This window comes from Pezoporus flaviventris, unplaced genomic scaffold (assembly GCF_033815535.1).
Source record: "Pezoporus flaviventris isolate CSIRO_AGI_PZ_B2104156 unplaced genomic scaffold, CSIRO_AGI_Pfla_v1 ptg000031l, whole genome shotgun sequence".
Classification (NCBI taxonomy): Eukaryota; Metazoa; Chordata; class Aves; order Psittaciformes; family Psittacidae; genus Pezoporus; species Pezoporus flaviventris.
Window position 1 is genome coordinate 66,849,480 of NW_026892579.1, and position 17,362 is coordinate 66,866,841.

Sequence of the window (17,362 nt, forward strand, 5' to 3'; positions counted from 1 at the left end):
CATTTGCTCATCAACCAACACCCCCAAGTCCTTCTCCTTGGGCTGTTCTGAATCACTTCTCTGCCCAACCTGTAGCTGTGCCTGGGATTGCTCCGACCCAGGTTTAGGACCTTGCACTTGGCATGGTTAAACTTCATAAGGTTGGCATCAGGAATATTAAGCAGAGGATGTGACCGAACTGTAGTGTTCTTCCTTTTTTCCTTCCGTTTTTCAAGTATTACTGCGGTGTCAGTGGCTTTCAGATCCTTTGGTCGCTACATTTTAAGAAGGGTCTGGTATCCATTATCTCCATAGCAGTATTATATGGAAAGTGCCCCAAATACATTTGCAAATAAACACCTCGGCAGCAAACTCTCCCCAAGCTTTACTTGAACATCTTTTAGACTCAAAAATGAGAAAGGCAGGGGAGAAAATGCTGGGGATAACACACAGAGGATTGTACCCAGGTAACTACTTCTGAGAGCTGTTGCAAGGCAAAGAACAATCTTATCTCCCCACCACCCTCAGAAGGCAAGCAGCATTTCTGTCCTTCATTTCATTACAGGGAGCACAGAAGGAGCCACAGAGCTGGGCTGTGTGCAAGTTATACAGGGGCCATCCTTTTCCTTTAAAGAAAGGCAGTCAGCTGTGCATGATTAGTTCTCCCCTCCAGTGTGTCACTTAGAGCCGCTGAGAGCATTTTCCCCAGCCACACTGTACCGACTTTCTGTGTAAGTATTTAAACTTCATGGAGCCTGAGTAGCCCACAGAACTCCAATAGCCTAAAAGCAGTTGTTCAGTATGAAGTCTTTGCTTTTGCTGTTTCTAATACCTTGTATTCATGTACATCAATAGTTCATCTCAAAGAAACGGCAAGATGATGCTATTCCAGCTCTAGAAGAGCTCTGCTCAGAGACAGTACCGCTTACCTCCAGGTGTTTCAGCATTTAAGAACTGCTATAATTGTTTGGGCCAGAGTTTGCTGAAAATCTGTCGAAATGAGATAAATTTAATGAGTATGGAGGGATGGCTGCAGTGCAGCCTCTATAAGTCCGTCGTGCTGGCCTCAAATGATTATAAATAGCCTATTGAATAACTTAAGTGTTAGCTTCTCTCTTTTGTGTTGTCATTCTCTATCTGGCAACAAAGATCCTGTATTTTGAATTCTAAAGCTATTGTTCTGTAGTCATCAATATTTATGGAGAAATGCGGTAGAGGAGGAAGGGAAAGGCTTACTGTTCATTCCTGTGGTTGCAAGGTAAGGTTCCATCCATATGTGATACTGAATACAAGGTCTGACCCTGCATCCCTCAGAGTCAATACCAACACTTTCACCAGTTCTGGAGGCACATGATTCAATCTGTAATGTTCCCTCTGAAAGCACAGTACCTAGTTCTGCAAGCAAACCGTTTGGAGCAGTCACCAGCCTTGCAGGGAGAGCTGTTGCACTGCTTTAAGGGATTACATGTAAACAGATTACTGGATTGCAGGAATAGGGAGAAAAACATCCACGGGCATTCCTAAATATTAGCTACCCATGTGGTAGCAGCAGCATCTTCCCTGGCTGATGCAGCATCTTCCCCAGCTGCTGAGACTTCCTAGGACATGGACAACACAACCACTCTGCCCCAGGTGCCATGTCCTCCTGGTGTTCTCTTTCAGAAGAAGCCCCTATTTGGTGTCTCTCTCCTCTTTGAATTCTTGGATAGGAAGCACCACTGCCTCAGTTTGAACCTTCAGACTTCTGTTCCAAATCCTAGTATTTCACCTACTTGAGATTTTGGTCAGGCAGATCTTCCTGATGGGAGCAGTGCCATGGGATATGTATCTTAACACTAGCAGAGGTTTAATGTCAAGTGTTTCCTCAGTAAAATGGAAACTCAGGAGTTTTATAATCTGTACTTTGTTCTGTTCAGTTGCTACCTTTAGGACAGCTTAAATCATCTCTCCGTGCCTTAGTTTCCCCTTTCAGCCTATCTCCGTTGCTGCTACAAAAAGGAAGCTCTGGGAAGTGTGGGTGCCTTTGAGTTGTCAGTGTGGGATGTGAAATGCAGAGACAGCGGTATAAGAGAGCTAATAACCTACATGTGATGGAGGATCTTTCATTTCATTTCCCATGCTCTGAGGAAAACCCTTTTTAGAGGCTGGGAAAGGGAGAAGGTTAAATGCACCTAATTACATTTGAGTCTAGTGGATGTACTTCAGAATGGGCCTCTCGTGTTAGCCTGGAAAAGTTGAAAAGGAGCCCATGGTTATTGTAAAATTCATTATCATTCTTCTGAAGTCACACTCATAAAAGAACAGCAAAGCAAACCCAGGCAATGAAATTACTCACAGATGAGGCAAACTACACCACATGTCAGCTGCACCTTGAGCCAGTGGGGTGCTGTCTGTGCTTTTCTCTCTGTGGTGTATTTGCTGATGCATTGCAGGACACCTTGTGCTTCCCACAGCAGAGACCCGGGAACCTTAGATGGGTGACTTGACACAACAGAAGCAACACTGTGCTGCCGTTTTCCTTTCAGCATCATTCCCTATGTCGCAGGTATATGCTCAGGCCCTCGCAGAGCTTGCACTTGCAGGGTAGATGTTTGAGGTCATCTTGTTCATAATTGATCACCTGATTTCGCATCTGCTGAGTACAGGAGGTGCAGGAGGTGATGGGAAAGCAATGTATGGCTGTTCTCAGCAGGGCACTGGCTCAGCTCTCCTCAAATGCATCCTCCCCCTGCGTTCAGTGCGGCACATACTCACGCATATTCCCTGACAGCATCGAGCCCGTGTCTGCTGAGTGCTTCAGTATGCTCCAGGTCATTTACACTCCCTAGAAAACAGGCAGTAAACCTTGCTGAGAGCCCCCTGAGCAGTTCTCTTGGCAGCAAGCAGACGTGGCTCCTGTAGGCACAGGGCAGATGGAAATTTCCCTTGGGACATCCCTGGAAAAGGGGAGATTCGAAACCAGGCCTGGTAGACAGTGTTGTGTGATTTTGTGTGTGTGATGGCTGTAGGCTGGAGGTAACACTGTCCTCAAGCATAATACTCTTAACAAGAACAAATTACATGAACCGACAGGGAGAAAAAGTTAATTACAGTGATTTTTGCCTCTGAGAGAGGAAACAATTTCTGCCCTAAATCCCCAGAAATAGGGTGATTTGTCATTTTAAAAGCTCAGTTTCTGTTCACTACTTACGTGACACCATCCCAACCATTACGCAGGCTGTTAAATGAAATGTGACATCTCAGGAGTTGTGTCATTAAAAGGTACAGAAAAACACTGCAATCCAGCCTGTACTACAGCAGTGTAGCTGCTTTAGCAATGGCAGGGATATTTTCCTATTTTCTTCTTTATCTTCTTTGCCCATATGGATAATAAACATAAAGAAAGCAAACTGTTGCCTTCTAATGCAAATGTATGGCTTCTAGAAACAACCAGAACAGTTCAGCACTACTATGGAGTACTAATAAAATACTTGTTAGTGGGGTTTGCTATTTCTGTACGTTATGTTGGAGTTGGGGTTTCCCTGCTCACAAAGAACTGATTGCACCACAGCTCAGCAGCTAAATTTGTATTTTATAGTCTGGATCAGCAAATCTTTTCAAGTTCATTGATTAAAGCTCAGCAAAAGTTATTCTGGGATGGCAAGGGAGGCAGTTCCGACCTCTCCCTGACTTTGCAGAGAAAGCGTAAAGAAACCCAAAGCTTTTGCATGACACAGCACTTGCTTTTGTAACTAACAGCACATGAGGATGGTGTTTGGCTGCCCAGGTAGGGCTGGGATAGTGGGCAGGGAGGATGCTGGGTCTGTTTGAGTACTGGGAGGCTATTTCTGGAGCACAGGCAGATGTGCCTCGGTGTGGTCTGCGGAAACAAGAGACTCCAGGCACGGCACAGCAGGGGGTAACACGTCAGCCAGTGCTGAAAGGAGGCTCTCTGGCACTTGCAGCATATACTGCCCAGGTATCTCCTTCTCTTACCCTTCTTGTCCTCCCTCTCCTCTCCAGGGCAATTGCTTATGACTTGGCACACATCTCAACAGTGAGCCAGCAGCCTCATGCCAGGCTGCAGCTTCCAAGGGGGTTGGCAGATACTTGATGCCCATTTCCTCCGTTGCCCTTGCTACACCTCTGGGCAAAGGGAGCAGCAGCTCCCATATTCTTCCTGAACAGTCATTGAGACCAACCTTCCCATAACTAAATACCAGAAGGAGAGACGGGGAGGGAAGTCTGCGTAGGCACCTAAGGAGATCTTCCTTTTGCTATTCCTCTTTTTGAAACCCCTGGTTAAAGAAATGGGGTAAAATAAAGTGACTTACTAAATCAGGCTCTGTTAGACTTCGTGGACAGTGTGGTTGCTTTGGTAAAAGAGAAATTGGAAAGCTCTTGCAGAAAGGCAGAACCTGTCTGAAATTCACAGGCGTCAAAAGCTGGTGCCGGTGGCCACAGAAGTGAGATTCAATGTCCCAAATTCAGCAGAAGTTGAGAATAATGATTCAAATAGGAGTTAGTGAAAATACTGATGCTAATTTTGTCTATAAGCTGGAGGAGTGGACAGAGACAAGAGGATGGAAGATTTTATGAAGACTGGAGATTCCTTTGTAGAGTGAAGCTGCTCTGTTCATCTCGTGCTGTGAGCAGAGACTCTAGACAACACCTATGGCAGAAGCTGTCTTTGTGATGTTCTCAGCCCAACTAGGATTTATAGTTGCTCTTGAAGTGTTTGTCTTCCGGCTTCAACTGAGAGAAAATGCTTGCTGTGATTTAGGAGATCAACACAATTCATTCAGTTCACATAGGGGAGAAAGAAAAATCATGAAACATCACCTGCGATTAAATCAATGTGGTGACATTATGTTCTGCTCACAGACATTCCGCAATCAGGAGAAAAAGCTAACATCTTCAAATAGGTTCTTTGCTGTACAAGCAGCTTGGGGTTTTTCTTTCACCATGAGGTAAATCAGCGTGCTAAAAGTGAAACTACACATCAAAGCCTGAAAGTATCATTAAAGAAAACCCACACATGACACACATACACACGCACGCAGCCCCATCAGAAATACCCCCAAAAGTAATGGTAAATGTACTCTTACTGGTGTCCTTGTAGAACCCCCACCTTTAAATGATGGTAGGTGGTGGTACAGGCAGGTTTATATCATGAGCATTCTCTGTGTATGGTTGTTTGTCCTCATCTTCCTCAAAGAATGGTTATTTATCCTCATCTGTTAGCTCCTAAGAGTCCCCTTCCTTCCAGGTTGGTCCAGGAGCACAATTCACAGCTCCCTGGGATCAACCAGGAACTTGCTTTTCACTGTATTAGTGCCAGGAATGTTGTTTTCTGGAGAGGAGAGAAAGAAAAAGAAAAGGTGGAAGCATTTAATAAGATCAGTTCCCCTTGAAGGTATTTTAAGTTCTTCTTCCTGTAGTTAATGAGCAAGTAGACAGGAATCTAGAGATGAAGCTAGTTACCCAGTGCTGTTGAAAGCTGCATAAAAATGACTGTTTAACCCTGAAAGTAATTATATTGCATATAATTAACAGAAAATTCTCAACAATTTGTAGTAATGTTCACAGAAAAATTATTTTCCTTATTTGCTTATTTGACTTTAGTCAGATTTTACATGGCTGAAGCAGAATCGCATCTAATGAAATAACAACTTCAGGTCAGCGATTTCAACCTCACAGGTTCCCTCATCATCACCGGTGTATGGAACATGTGCACAGCCTTTGTGTAACACAGTATTTGTGATGAATGGGAACAAGAAAATTCACTGTGTGGATGCTTTTGAGTTGGAAAGAAATGCCAAGCTTCCATCCAAAATTGCCATTTATATCCGTTGTTAAATATAGGGCCTCAAATCATGATACAGTTTAAGTCAATACGTAGAATTGGTAACTGGCTTCCAGTGTTTAACCTATGGGAGAAGATCTTGCCTTCTCAGGTGTTTGCTATGCTGTTTTTAAACTTGGTAAGTGCATATTTTGTATCACTAATTTTGGAGGTTTAGAGCTATTTCTTATCATTTCCATCATGTCAGCTATGGAACTTGCTTGTGACAGAGGTCATCTGAAGGACGTTTGTATCTTATACCAGCTTGATCATGGATTTGGGTTACTCAACCGCCTCAACATGGAGCTTCTGGGTAAAATGCCCCTTTTACTGTGTGAGATGCTTCTATTGCAGTGGATTATCTGGCAAGACTCTATTTACTCAGCCCCAGTTCTTTCCATTAACAGTCCTGCCATCTACAAACCAGCTCACAGGAGATTGATTTGTGAGATGAGCTGTCGTGCACCGATAGACCTCTCTGATAAACCCTGATACTTGCTGTGTGATTCTGGAGAAGAAATGCAATGATCCATCAGAACCTGTCCCTCCCTGACCACTGAAGAACTGTTTCCCAGAAGATGGAGCTCTTTCCCCAAGACTGGTGATGATGGAGACCTTGTAAGTTCAGTATCATATAAAATGAGGGGATTTATATGGGTGTCAGTGAATTATTATTCTTAGCTGAAAGAAGAGAAAATGACATGTTGACCATAGATCTTTTATTATAAAAGAGAAGTTTAGGGTTTTTTCCTCAGTAAATGATACTTCTTAACTACAGCAATTTTACATGAAAGGAAATTCAGTTATTGAAGACTCCAGATGCCAAATCTTCTTTTTATTCTTTTGAAGCAACACATGACGCCTTGGCAGACTCAGGTATATAAAGCTTTGCAATTTTCTTTTGAGCTTATCACGTGATTAGAAAGATGGTGACTTGCCTTATTGCCAGCAGGCACTCCCTGCTTGCTGGAAGCAAATCCAGTAACTCCTCTGTGGGGTAGAGGGAGGGGTTTATTTCAGGCATGCTTTGGTTTCCACCTGGGAATGGTAAGAGTGAGAGGGATTTTAAATTTCCACATTGAAAACAAAGTGAAAAAGTAAGGAGCATAAAAGACTGAAAGAAAAACATGGATTTTGATTCTTGCTGAAGTAAGGATGGTTTGTGGGAACTCACAACTCATGCAGAATGTGTTCCTTGGGTTTGGACTGGAGCAGCAGAGCCCTTCTGGTATCAGGTGCTGAAGGAAATAATAAGTACATGAACCTTTAAATAACTTATAATATGCTTGTGTGTCTTTAATGTCTGATCTTAATACCTTAAAAGCAATGTTAAGCCTCTCCCTCCTTCCCTTCCCTGCTCACCCCTAAATCTGGGGTAAGGCTCTTGACTCTTTTAAGCCTGGGCACATTGAGGAGCCCCTGTGGGAACTGGACAAAGCTGTTGTCAATAATGACACCAAGTGTCAGTGTATCAGCTTCCACTGTGGATGTTATGAAGGTTTTACTTCTGGTTGTGTTGCTGTAGATCAGTTACATTTTTTACTGCTCGCATGTGTGTTTCCTAAAGTGCAAAAAAGATTATGAAGAGAAGTTTTATGAGCACCGACGTGGTTGTCATGACTACCTGAGCCACTTTGCTGGTACTGTACAAGTCTTTCACTTTATCTTTCTAGCTTTTACACAAACAACATTTCTTTTTGCATGAGAGTTTGAAGAAACAGGGCTCAATAAATGTGAATAAGCCTAAATACGTATGTGTGTAGTATCCAGGTGAAGCTAATGCTTCCACCCAGTCAGCATCTGTGCATTACATGCCTTGGACTGTGTGAGAGGTAGGTCAAAGCTGTTCTCTGCTTATGGCTGAACTGACAAGATCCGAAGTCCTGGCAACCTGAACTACAAATGATCAAGTGAAGTAGGCTGCTCTGGCTTACTGTTAGGTACAGGTATCCTTCATGAGGCTGTCAGCATTATAGACTTTGAATTTACTATCTCTTCAGCATCTGATTTTCTCACTGGATACAAAGCAGGTGGATCTGCCACTCTCTTTGCCCAGCTAGAATAAAAGAAGATGAAGGGACCAAGAGATGCTGTAAGTTTCCATGCACATCATTAAAATCAAAGATAAATTGTGAGCCGGTATCAAGACATGAGTATTCCGTATTCTCTGAGGTCCAGACCTAAATAATCATTTCCATGTCTTTGACTTCAGTGTCAGGGTGACCCATAAGGACTATTAACTTGTCCGGAAGAGAGTTTTAGCTGCATTTGTTGTTGGAGAGGTTGCAAGTTTCTGAGGAGTAAAGAACCCTTCATCCTGACAAAACTAATACTCCGGTTATGGCAGGCTTCTGAGGTTGGGACAGTTGAGACACAAGAATGCTCTTTGTGAGGCACTTAGAAAAGCCTCCAGAGTAATTTTTTGTTTGCATTTTTTCCCCCTTTAAGGGAAGGGTTTGCTAAATGACAACTCATGGATCATGTGCAAGGCAACAACCAGAAGTAGGAGTACTGTGAGTCTAAATGTTAGCATATTCCCGATGTTTTATCTCAAGCAAGATGATGAACATAAGCCCTATAGGTAATCAAAATGAGAATAAGGAAACGTACAAAGTGTGTTTGAGGAAGAGATGTAACGTGCTCTGGGCACAGGGTCTCCAAAACAGTGAGAATCAGTTTAAGGTAAAGTTTAGTTGCTAGGAGATTGTAACCACGAAATAGAAATGCTGATTAGTTGACATACTTGAGAGATGATGAAAAAAGACATCTCGGGGGCTGTGCTAGGTCAAAACCATAAAACACCAGTTCTTTTGGAAAAGCTGAATACAACAATGTGCATCCAAACAGCAGTAAATCCAACCTAAGTGTACACGGTCACAGGCTCTGATTTAAAGTTTGATTGCAAGAAGAGAGCTGGAGTTAATAATTCAGATGACCCAGAAGTTAAATCATTTGAGGAGGAGGAGGAAGGTAGGAGAGGTTAAACCTATGCAGCTCTGTCATTTTCTTAGCAGTGAATCAGCTCAAACCTGTTGGAGAGTTGGGAGCTCAGGAGTTTGTAACCTGTGTGTACACAGCTTTGAGCTTTCCTTAAGGACCCAGGAACTTCTGAAGAGGATTGTTACAGTATAAAAAGCATTTGAAGTTCCAGATGGGCATCAAAGAGAAAAGCTTAGAAGGAAATCTGAAAGATTTCAGAAAAATCCAAAAGAAATCCAACTAACACGAGTAAGGACGGCATTTCAGAAGAGACAGGTCTGGTCATCAGGTGCTTTTAATGGCAACAGGAAAATAATAACTTGCCGAAAGGAAGCTGTCTGTTAAAAACCTCCTCTTTCCTGTTCCTCTGGAAGGGCTATCATAGTCCAAGTAAATACAATGCAGTTGCCCACCATGATGAGGTAGGTTTGCATTCCTCGTTGTCATTTTGCTCCTGACAAAGCTGGCAAATACCCGAGTAAGAGAAATGCCTCTGTAGCTGGTGGGGATAGGAAGGATGTTTCAGATAAAACCATTCACAAAGAAAGTTTCAAGTAAAATCATTTTTATGTGTTCATCTGCTTTTAAATCAGGTGAGAATGTGGAGTTGTGAAGGCTTTTGCAACTCTTACAGAACTGTAGACTGCTCAATAATGATGTTATAATAAAAGCAATAATTTAGGCGAAGCATACTTAAAAATTGCAAGATGTAATTTAATTAAATTGCCAGTGGGGAAATGGCAAAGAAAAGAGTTGTGCTTGGTTAACCTAATTTTTGTTTCTTAGCACAAGGTTTATAATGACTTTAAGTAAGCAAGTTGTTTATTTTCATTAGCAGTAATTGACGAGTAAACATAATAGTAACAGATTTCCTTTTGGAAAACCCTACTGGTAAATCTCTGTAGTTAAGAGCTCTGTCCAAAAATGCCACGTGGAGTGATCTCAAACGTATCATCCCTGAGAATAGCCACCTTTAACATATGCATCTGTTACTAATTACAAACTCCAGGTCTATGTGGGTTGGTTCTTAACACTGTAGGCTGCAGAGATCCAAGTGTTATCTCTGAAGTGCACTCCCCAAGCTGTGCTTAGACAGCTTTATAACACCCCAGCAACTGGAGAAGGATTATGGATATAACTTGTGCTCTAAATTTGAAAGAAAAAGAGTATAGATCATCCTCCTTGCAAATATCTTTTACCTGTGCCTTGTGAGTCAGCAAGTGCCTGGAGGAAATATTTCTGCTCATAATACTCTGAATACAGGTACTAAGTGCTTAGATACACAAGTATGTCCAGAGCAGAGATATACAGTCAGCAGCTCTAGTGTCCTTTTTTTAATAAAGGAAATAATAATCCACTCTTTCTTTACATACAGTTTGAGAGTTGGCAGCCAGCATAGTTCAGCAGCAAAGGCAGATGCTTAGCATACCCCAAATTACTTGTTAGAGCTTAAATCCTCATCCGTGCTTAGACACAGTGTGAGCAGCAGCCAGCCTCCTGTCACCTGCCTCCACAGATGTATTGTACAGACACACTCAGAAGTAACACCCCTTAAATCCTGATTCAGAGCAGGCAGTGGTATCAGGGAAATCAATTTTTATTGGTATTTCTCATCTAATCTGTTTTGGGGGGGGATATTTATTGTGACTTTGGTTGCTCTGCAAGCAATGTAAAATTGGATCTGGATCTCTGTTTTCTACATCTGGGATAGCTGGAAATTGGAGTGTGTTAATCAAGAATCCAGTGGCTGCATGCAGGGCTTTTCCTCCTCAGACTGCTGGTGGCTTTGTGTACAATGTTGTCATTCCATCACACCTGGCATGCACAGAAGGACTGTCAGGCAAGCAGTGTCTTGGCTTTTGGGTCTCTCTGACTCTCCTAATTTTGCTCCCCAGTGTTTGTCAGTAATGTGTGTGATGGTTGCTCTTGCTCTTCTGTTGATTCCACGTTAAAAATGAGCTGTCAGGCTTGCCTTCCTTGAAGAATATGTGTTAGAGGCTGGATACTACTAGGAACAGTTTGTCACTGGGTATTTGCTCATGTAAAAGACTGCTGCTAACTACCTCTTATTCAACTCCTGTAAATGCTAAATGAAGGTGCCATTTCACCTCCCTTGGAAGATCATACCATGTTCTCAGAGACCCAGAGGAATTTCTGAGATTGCTTTTAGAACTGGGAAAATCCATCCTGTTACAGACTCAGTAAAGAATGGCCAATTCTCTGCAGATCACAGAATCCCAGACTGGTTTGGGTAGGAAAGGACCTTAAAGCTCATCCATTTCCTACCCCTGCCACGGGCAGGGACACCTTTCACTAGAGCAGCTTGCTCCAAGCCCCTGTGTCCAACCTGGCCTTGAACACTGCCAGGGATGGGGCAGCCACAGCTTCTCTGGGCACCCTGTGCCAGCGCCTCAGCACCTTCACAGGGAAGAACTTCTTCATTCTATCTAGCATAAATCTCCAGTGTTTAGGTTTGAACCCATTCCCCATTGTCCTGTTGCTACAGTCCCTGATGAAGAGTCCTCATGAGCAAACTGATTGGGTCTGGAACTGCTCAAAGCTGACGAATACTTGTCAAAGTCACCAAGCAGTGTTAGAAAACCATTTATAAGAATTAGAGGAATTTCTCACAAGCAGGTATAACAGTGCGTTTTAGAGAACATGCTCCGAGGAGCTCACTCCTAAGTAGGAGCTTAGCAGAAAGGCAGATCAAGGGGGCATGTAGAAATCACCCAGGAATCACAATGGACCGTTTCCTTCACTCTCAGTTCAGTTGGGTTTTGCCATGAGGAGACTACAGGAAAATAAATGTAATTATCACCTAAGAAAGGACGATGCCAATTGATCAGTCCATTGTGTTGCAGCAGTGTCTTCATTGCCCTGATACATGACAAAAATCATTTGGAATGAGAGTTTTCAGGGCATTACTGGTCATTTGCACGGTCACCAGATTAGTGATGTTTATGGAGCAGCCTCAACCTGCAACAAATAAGTGCATTTTCTCAGGATAAAGAAGCAAGCTGAGGATTACAAGGCCCCATGCTCTTTATCCCCAGACAGTTCTCATTTCAGCCTCTTCTTAAAGGCTCTGAATAAATAGCATATTGATTTCCCTTAAAACTGAAGAATGTGTTCACTGTTAAAGTATTTATACTGCTTTAAAAGGAGTAGGGATTATTTGGCTTCTAAGCCTTCCTGTATCAATATGAGAAGTTATCTATTCTGCCTAATTTGTCCATGATCTGAAAGATTTCAGGCAGGAATTACATAGGTATTTATACTTATTTAACCTGTTCCTACAGGGATTACTTCTCAGCTGCTAGCTGGAAGTGAAAACATGTTTGGAATCTACCTGTACATATCACTGCGTGCCAATACATATATGTAGATGTGGAGGAAGACTCTTTAACTTGGGGTCAGTTTAGGGGTTTGCTTAAGCTCTTTATCCTGCCTTACCTGCACTTTGAGCTGATTCTCTGCTAGTGATTCCTCTGAGATGAAAAGATACATCTGTGTGTGAAGGCATATCGTATATAGTCTCTCTATAGATTGCATTGTTACGTAGTATGTGGGTTTTTAATACTGAACTCCCAACCTGTCCATATCATCTCGGTGCATTTAGACAGCTGGCACATAAACTCTCTTTTAAGTGCTCTGTTTCAGCAGAGTCATGAATGATATTCTCAGGAGCTGACCTGCAGCAAAATCTATCCTGGGAGAACAAACCAGATACGGATCATCTGCTGGGGATTAATGGATCAAAAATACCTGCTTTACTGGAAGAGGTAATTGAAGCACTTGCCACTTAGACTTTGCTTGACTTCTGAGTCATCTTTTTCTTAAAGCCATATTGCTGGTGGTCTGCCCCAAATCATGATTTGCCTAATCCAGAACAAAGTAGGATGTGGGGGAAAATGTAAGCATTGGAAGGCATCATTAAAAGGATTTATCCTGTGAGATACTTGGTCCTAAAATAGAGATGAGCATAATACATGCTAATACCTTGCTAGTGCTAGCATTTTGATTTTCAAAAGTTCTCTATACTTGAAACATTGCTGCCACATCTAGAGCTCAGTCCTTGCTTGTAAGCTGCTTAAATATTAAATGGTTATTGATTCCTTATCCTGGGGAACTCGAAAGTTTAAGCCAACTGAAAGCTCTGTATAAAAATCTCAGTCCTTGACAAAACTGAAAGTGATGGGGTTTGAAGAACAGCTTGAGGGGGAAGAGGAGGGGGAATGGACATTACTGCAACCAAGATATTGCTCAATTCTGAGCAAAACAGCCTGAAAATCACAGCCTGAAATGGTCTGTAGCTAGTTTGGGACCAAATGCTGGTCTCGCTTGCTGCAGCAGTAGAGGGGTTTGCTTTTAGAGGGTATTCATGCTAACAGAACTTGCTCTACAGAGCAGTAAACTTCTGGAGTTAGAAATAAGGTAGTTCCTAACTCAGTGAGTGGAGATACAGGATGTCACCTTCTCCTGTGGTTCAGGTTGTCTTTGTCAGTGACTCTTGTACCAGCTCCAGAGGGTTTCTAGGAAAGGTTATTCAGTATTAGATGCTTAGCTCTTGGAGATCTTCAGAGGAGGAACCAGGGACGTATGTTTTTCTGCAAATACAGAGTATTATTCCATCCAGCCAAAGCCCTTTGATCTGAAATGTGTATAACCTGCCAAGTGTATCTCAAAAGTCAACTGATATGTCACTTGTCTGTATGTGCAGTGGGTCAGAGTCCAACTCAGAGACCGTCTTTAGAGGGCTTTTCTTCTGTATTTTTCTCTCTGTAACATGTTTATTCCATAGCAGTAGATCAAAGTCCAACGTTTTAAGTTGTATCTGTGCAATAAACTCTGTTTTCTACATGACTTCAGTAGGGTCTGGGCTTGATCACTCTCTCCAGGCTGTATTTTTCCTTTATTTTAAAATAGTCAAACATTTTAAAAGGAGCAAGCTTCTGATTAAAAATTGATTTGCTTTAGTAAACAGCTCTTGCTGGGTGGTTACCTTGAGCCAATTTGTAGTAATATTCTTACACATGCAGGATGTGTTCTCGCTGTTTGGAGGTTGCTGTTACATCTCTTTAGCCACTTATATAATAAAGCTTGGTGAATGAGTATTGATTCCCTTACTTGGAATAACAGGAATGCAACCTAGTCGCCTCTCTGAATCACCAAGACATTCCTTGTGAGGATGGAATGTAAAATTGTATGGAGAAAACAGGAATTCTGTGGTGTCAAGGGTACCATAAGTGGCAGGCACCTGGCCAGGCCTTGCTCCCACCTGGTGAATGAGAAATAGGTTTAACATCATGGTTGCTAGATACAACAAGTAGTTGTTTCCCTCCATGTGCCTTTAACATCATGGTTGCTAGATACAACAAGTAGTTGTTTCCCTCCATGTGCCTAGTTTCTTGATTTATATTTCACTGTTACATTGACAACAAGGATTAATATTTCACAAGTGTCACTCAGAAGTTCAACTCTCATAGCATTCCCCTCCTTGTTTTCTTAAGCATGTCTACTCACACTCAGTCTTTTGGAAAGGGCTTATTTTTCTCTACGCAGCTCAGCAGGTCAGGAAATTAACCACTTGCACTCCTGTTATTCCAAGTAAGGGAATCAATACTCATTCACCAAGCTTTATTTTGTAAGTGGCTAAAGAGATGTAACATCAGCCTCCAAAGAGGGAGAACACATCCTGACTGTGTAAGAACACTAATACAAGCTGGCTCAAGGTAACCAAATGCGGTTATGTTTGAAGAGGAAGAAAGACAGAAGATTGTTCAGATTTTCTGAGCAATTCTTTTCTTTTCCTACCTGCATATCAGTTCCCTGCCTCACTCTTAAATAGGCTAAACCCTCCTTTCTATCTGCAGATAAACCCCAAAGCAGAACAAGATGTTATGCTGGACAGTTTACAGAAGCTACACTGTGCATAGTGAAAAGTCCTTTTGCAAAAGAGCACACTAGAGTGGGATCTTTCATTAAGGAATGCTGGCCAGCTTTTCCTGTCAACCTACTTTGTCCTCAGGATTTGGCTAGCTACAGGAAACTATTCTTGGGTCTACTTCTCCTGGAAAAGGTCACACAAATACTCAAAACATGTTATGCACAGCTTTTGCAGTGCATTTAAGACCTGATCAAACTGTACCAAGGAAATGAACTACTTTAAAAATAGATTAAATTAGTTTTGGAAATGTTTTATCTTAAAGTACTGCTGCTTACGCACACAGCTGAATTTTGAGAGAGATTTCTTCTTCTTTGCTAAGTGCACTTCTTTCATTCTTCATTACCTCACTAATGCAGAAGTGCAGCTTCAGTGTAGGTCCAATCTAATATCACCTGCAGTCTCCAGCATTTCTAAACCAGGTGTCCCTCCAACCAGCCTGTGAAGCTGTGTGACCCACCAGCTCTGGTTTCCACAAAATTAGGCTTCATGTGGTGCAGTAAAATAATGAGGGAACCACAGAGCTCACAGCTCAGTGTCTTTAACAGATTTACTAAATCTTGTCCAAAAACCCCTCTGTCAAACAACCCTTCTAGTTGCTGTTTGTGTGCAGTGGGCAGAGACAGAAAAATCAGAATTAATGTACAAGAAATTTGTGACTAAGCAATTCCATAGCCGTCATTCAGCAGTACTAACGATGTATTTCAGAGCTTTTATTCAGCAAGTCCTTGCATATCTTGAAATGTCATGCAGAAATGTGTGAAAGCATTAACCTGATGCTAATACAATGTTGCTTTTCTCATCCATGGTTATATCTAATCCAACATCTGTTTCAGTGTGGCGTTCCCCACCTGCTAGAGATGAGCCATGAATATCTGGTGCTTTTATTCCAGAGTGCGTTCAAAACACAAGTCAAACCCAATTTATTCAGTATTATTGTGGTGTTGATTTTGTGATACCAACAAACTCCACAGCAATTTACAATAAATGCAATGGCATGTGAGCAAATCCTTATTCGAAAATAGAGGAGAAAATTGCAAACTAAGACCATGGTCAGGATAGGTCTTGCTGACATAGGAAATATGTATCTAAAAATAAATGTAGACAGTCTGGGGTATGAGACCTCACCTGGAGCATTGTGTTCAGTTCTGGTGTCCTCAACATAAGGAGGACATGGAACTGTTGGAACAAGTCCAGAGGAGGCCATGAGGATGATCAGGGGCTGGAGCACCTCCTGTATGGAGACAGGCTGAGAAAGTTGGGGCTGTTCAGCCTGGAGAAGAGAAGCTGCGTGGAGACCTCAGAGCAGCTTCCGGTGTCTGAAGGGGGCTATAGGGATGCTGGGGAGGGACTCTTCATCAGGGACTGCAGTGATAGGACAAGGGGTAACGGGTTCAAACTTAAACAGGGGAAGTTTAGATTGGATATAAGGAGGAAATTCTTTCCTGTTAAGGTGGTGAGGCACTGGAATGGGTTGCCCAGGGAGGTTGTGAATGCTCCATCCCTGGCAGTGTTCAAGGCCAGGTTGGATGAAGCCTTGGGTGAGATGGTTTAGTGTGAGGTGTCCCTGCCCATGGCAGGGGGGTTGGAACTGGATGATCTTAAGGTCCTTTCCAACCCTAACTGTTCTGTGATTCTATGTTACCAAAGAGTGGATTAAGAGATATCTTAACGTCGCTATGGGAGCACCTTCCCAAGAGGGAGGTAACTCCTACTATAGTAATCCTGTGCCTAACAAGCAAAGGCCTACAAAGAAGCTGAAGTCAGAAGAGTTTTTCCCAGGGTGAAACTGTATATTGTGTTGCAAGAAGATAGCTAATCGATGACTGGAAGAGTTTATCATGGGAATTCCTTGGCTGTTACTTGAGATGGAGGTGCAGGCATTGGAAGTTTGAGGGTTTTAATTTAACCATGCATATTTGAAGTAAATGTAAGAATTCTGCAGTCTCCCTCATCTGAAGTGCCAGTGTTGGTATTTATGTCACACATGCAGCTAGGCATAGAATAACTTCTTGTTTCTGTTTTCTTTCTTCATTATGACTATGACATGAAAGAAATTAGTTTTGGTCTTGAGAAGTCTGGTAAAATGTATTGCACCACCATACAGGAGCAGTGAAGTCTTTTGGGTCATCTTTATTGAGTGTGAGTTAGTGCTAGGAGGTCTCAGAGGTTTAAAAAAATAAAGAACATCAGTTTGAAAACCCTAAGTCTTGAAAAGCCCTCTTCTCAGACGTTTTTTACTTCAACTTTCATTCCATTTTTGTTCCTATCTCACTTTTTCATTCATATTTGTTTAATACTCCTTCAAAGTTAATATGTTCATAGAATGGTTTGGGTTGGAAAGGACCTTAAGATCATCCAGTTCCAACCCCCTGCCACTGACAAGGGCACCTCACACTAAACCATGTCACCCAAGGCTCTGTCCAACCTGGCCTTGAGCACTGTCAGGGATGGAGCATTCACCACTTCTCTGGGCACCCTGTGGCAGAGCCTCAGCACCCTCATGGTAAAGAACTTCTTCCTTACATCCAAACTGAACTTCTGTTTAAGTCTGAACCCATTGCCACTTGTCCTGTCACTGCAGTCCCTGATGAAGAGTTCCCCTCCAGGATCCATGTAGCCCCCTTCAGACA

At 42.4% G+C, this 17,362-nt stretch overlaps 1 long non-coding RNA gene across 5 annotated transcripts in view; it reads left to right on the forward strand.

The window, feature by feature from the left end:
• Positions 1-14,978, forward strand: part of LOC133273519 (uncharacterized) — a 134,927-nt gene extending 119,949 nt beyond the window's left edge. For all 5 annotated transcript variants that reach the window (XR_009744866.1, XR_009744865.1, XR_009744867.1 and 2 more), the window contains 3 exons: positions 6,211-6,421; positions 12,433-12,567; positions 14,659-14,978. This is a non-coding gene — a long non-coding RNA (uncharacterized LOC133273519). The remainder of the gene's footprint in view (positions 1-6,210; positions 6,422-12,432; positions 12,568-14,658) is intronic.
• The last annotated feature ends 2,384 nt before the right edge of the window (positions 14,979-17,362 follow it).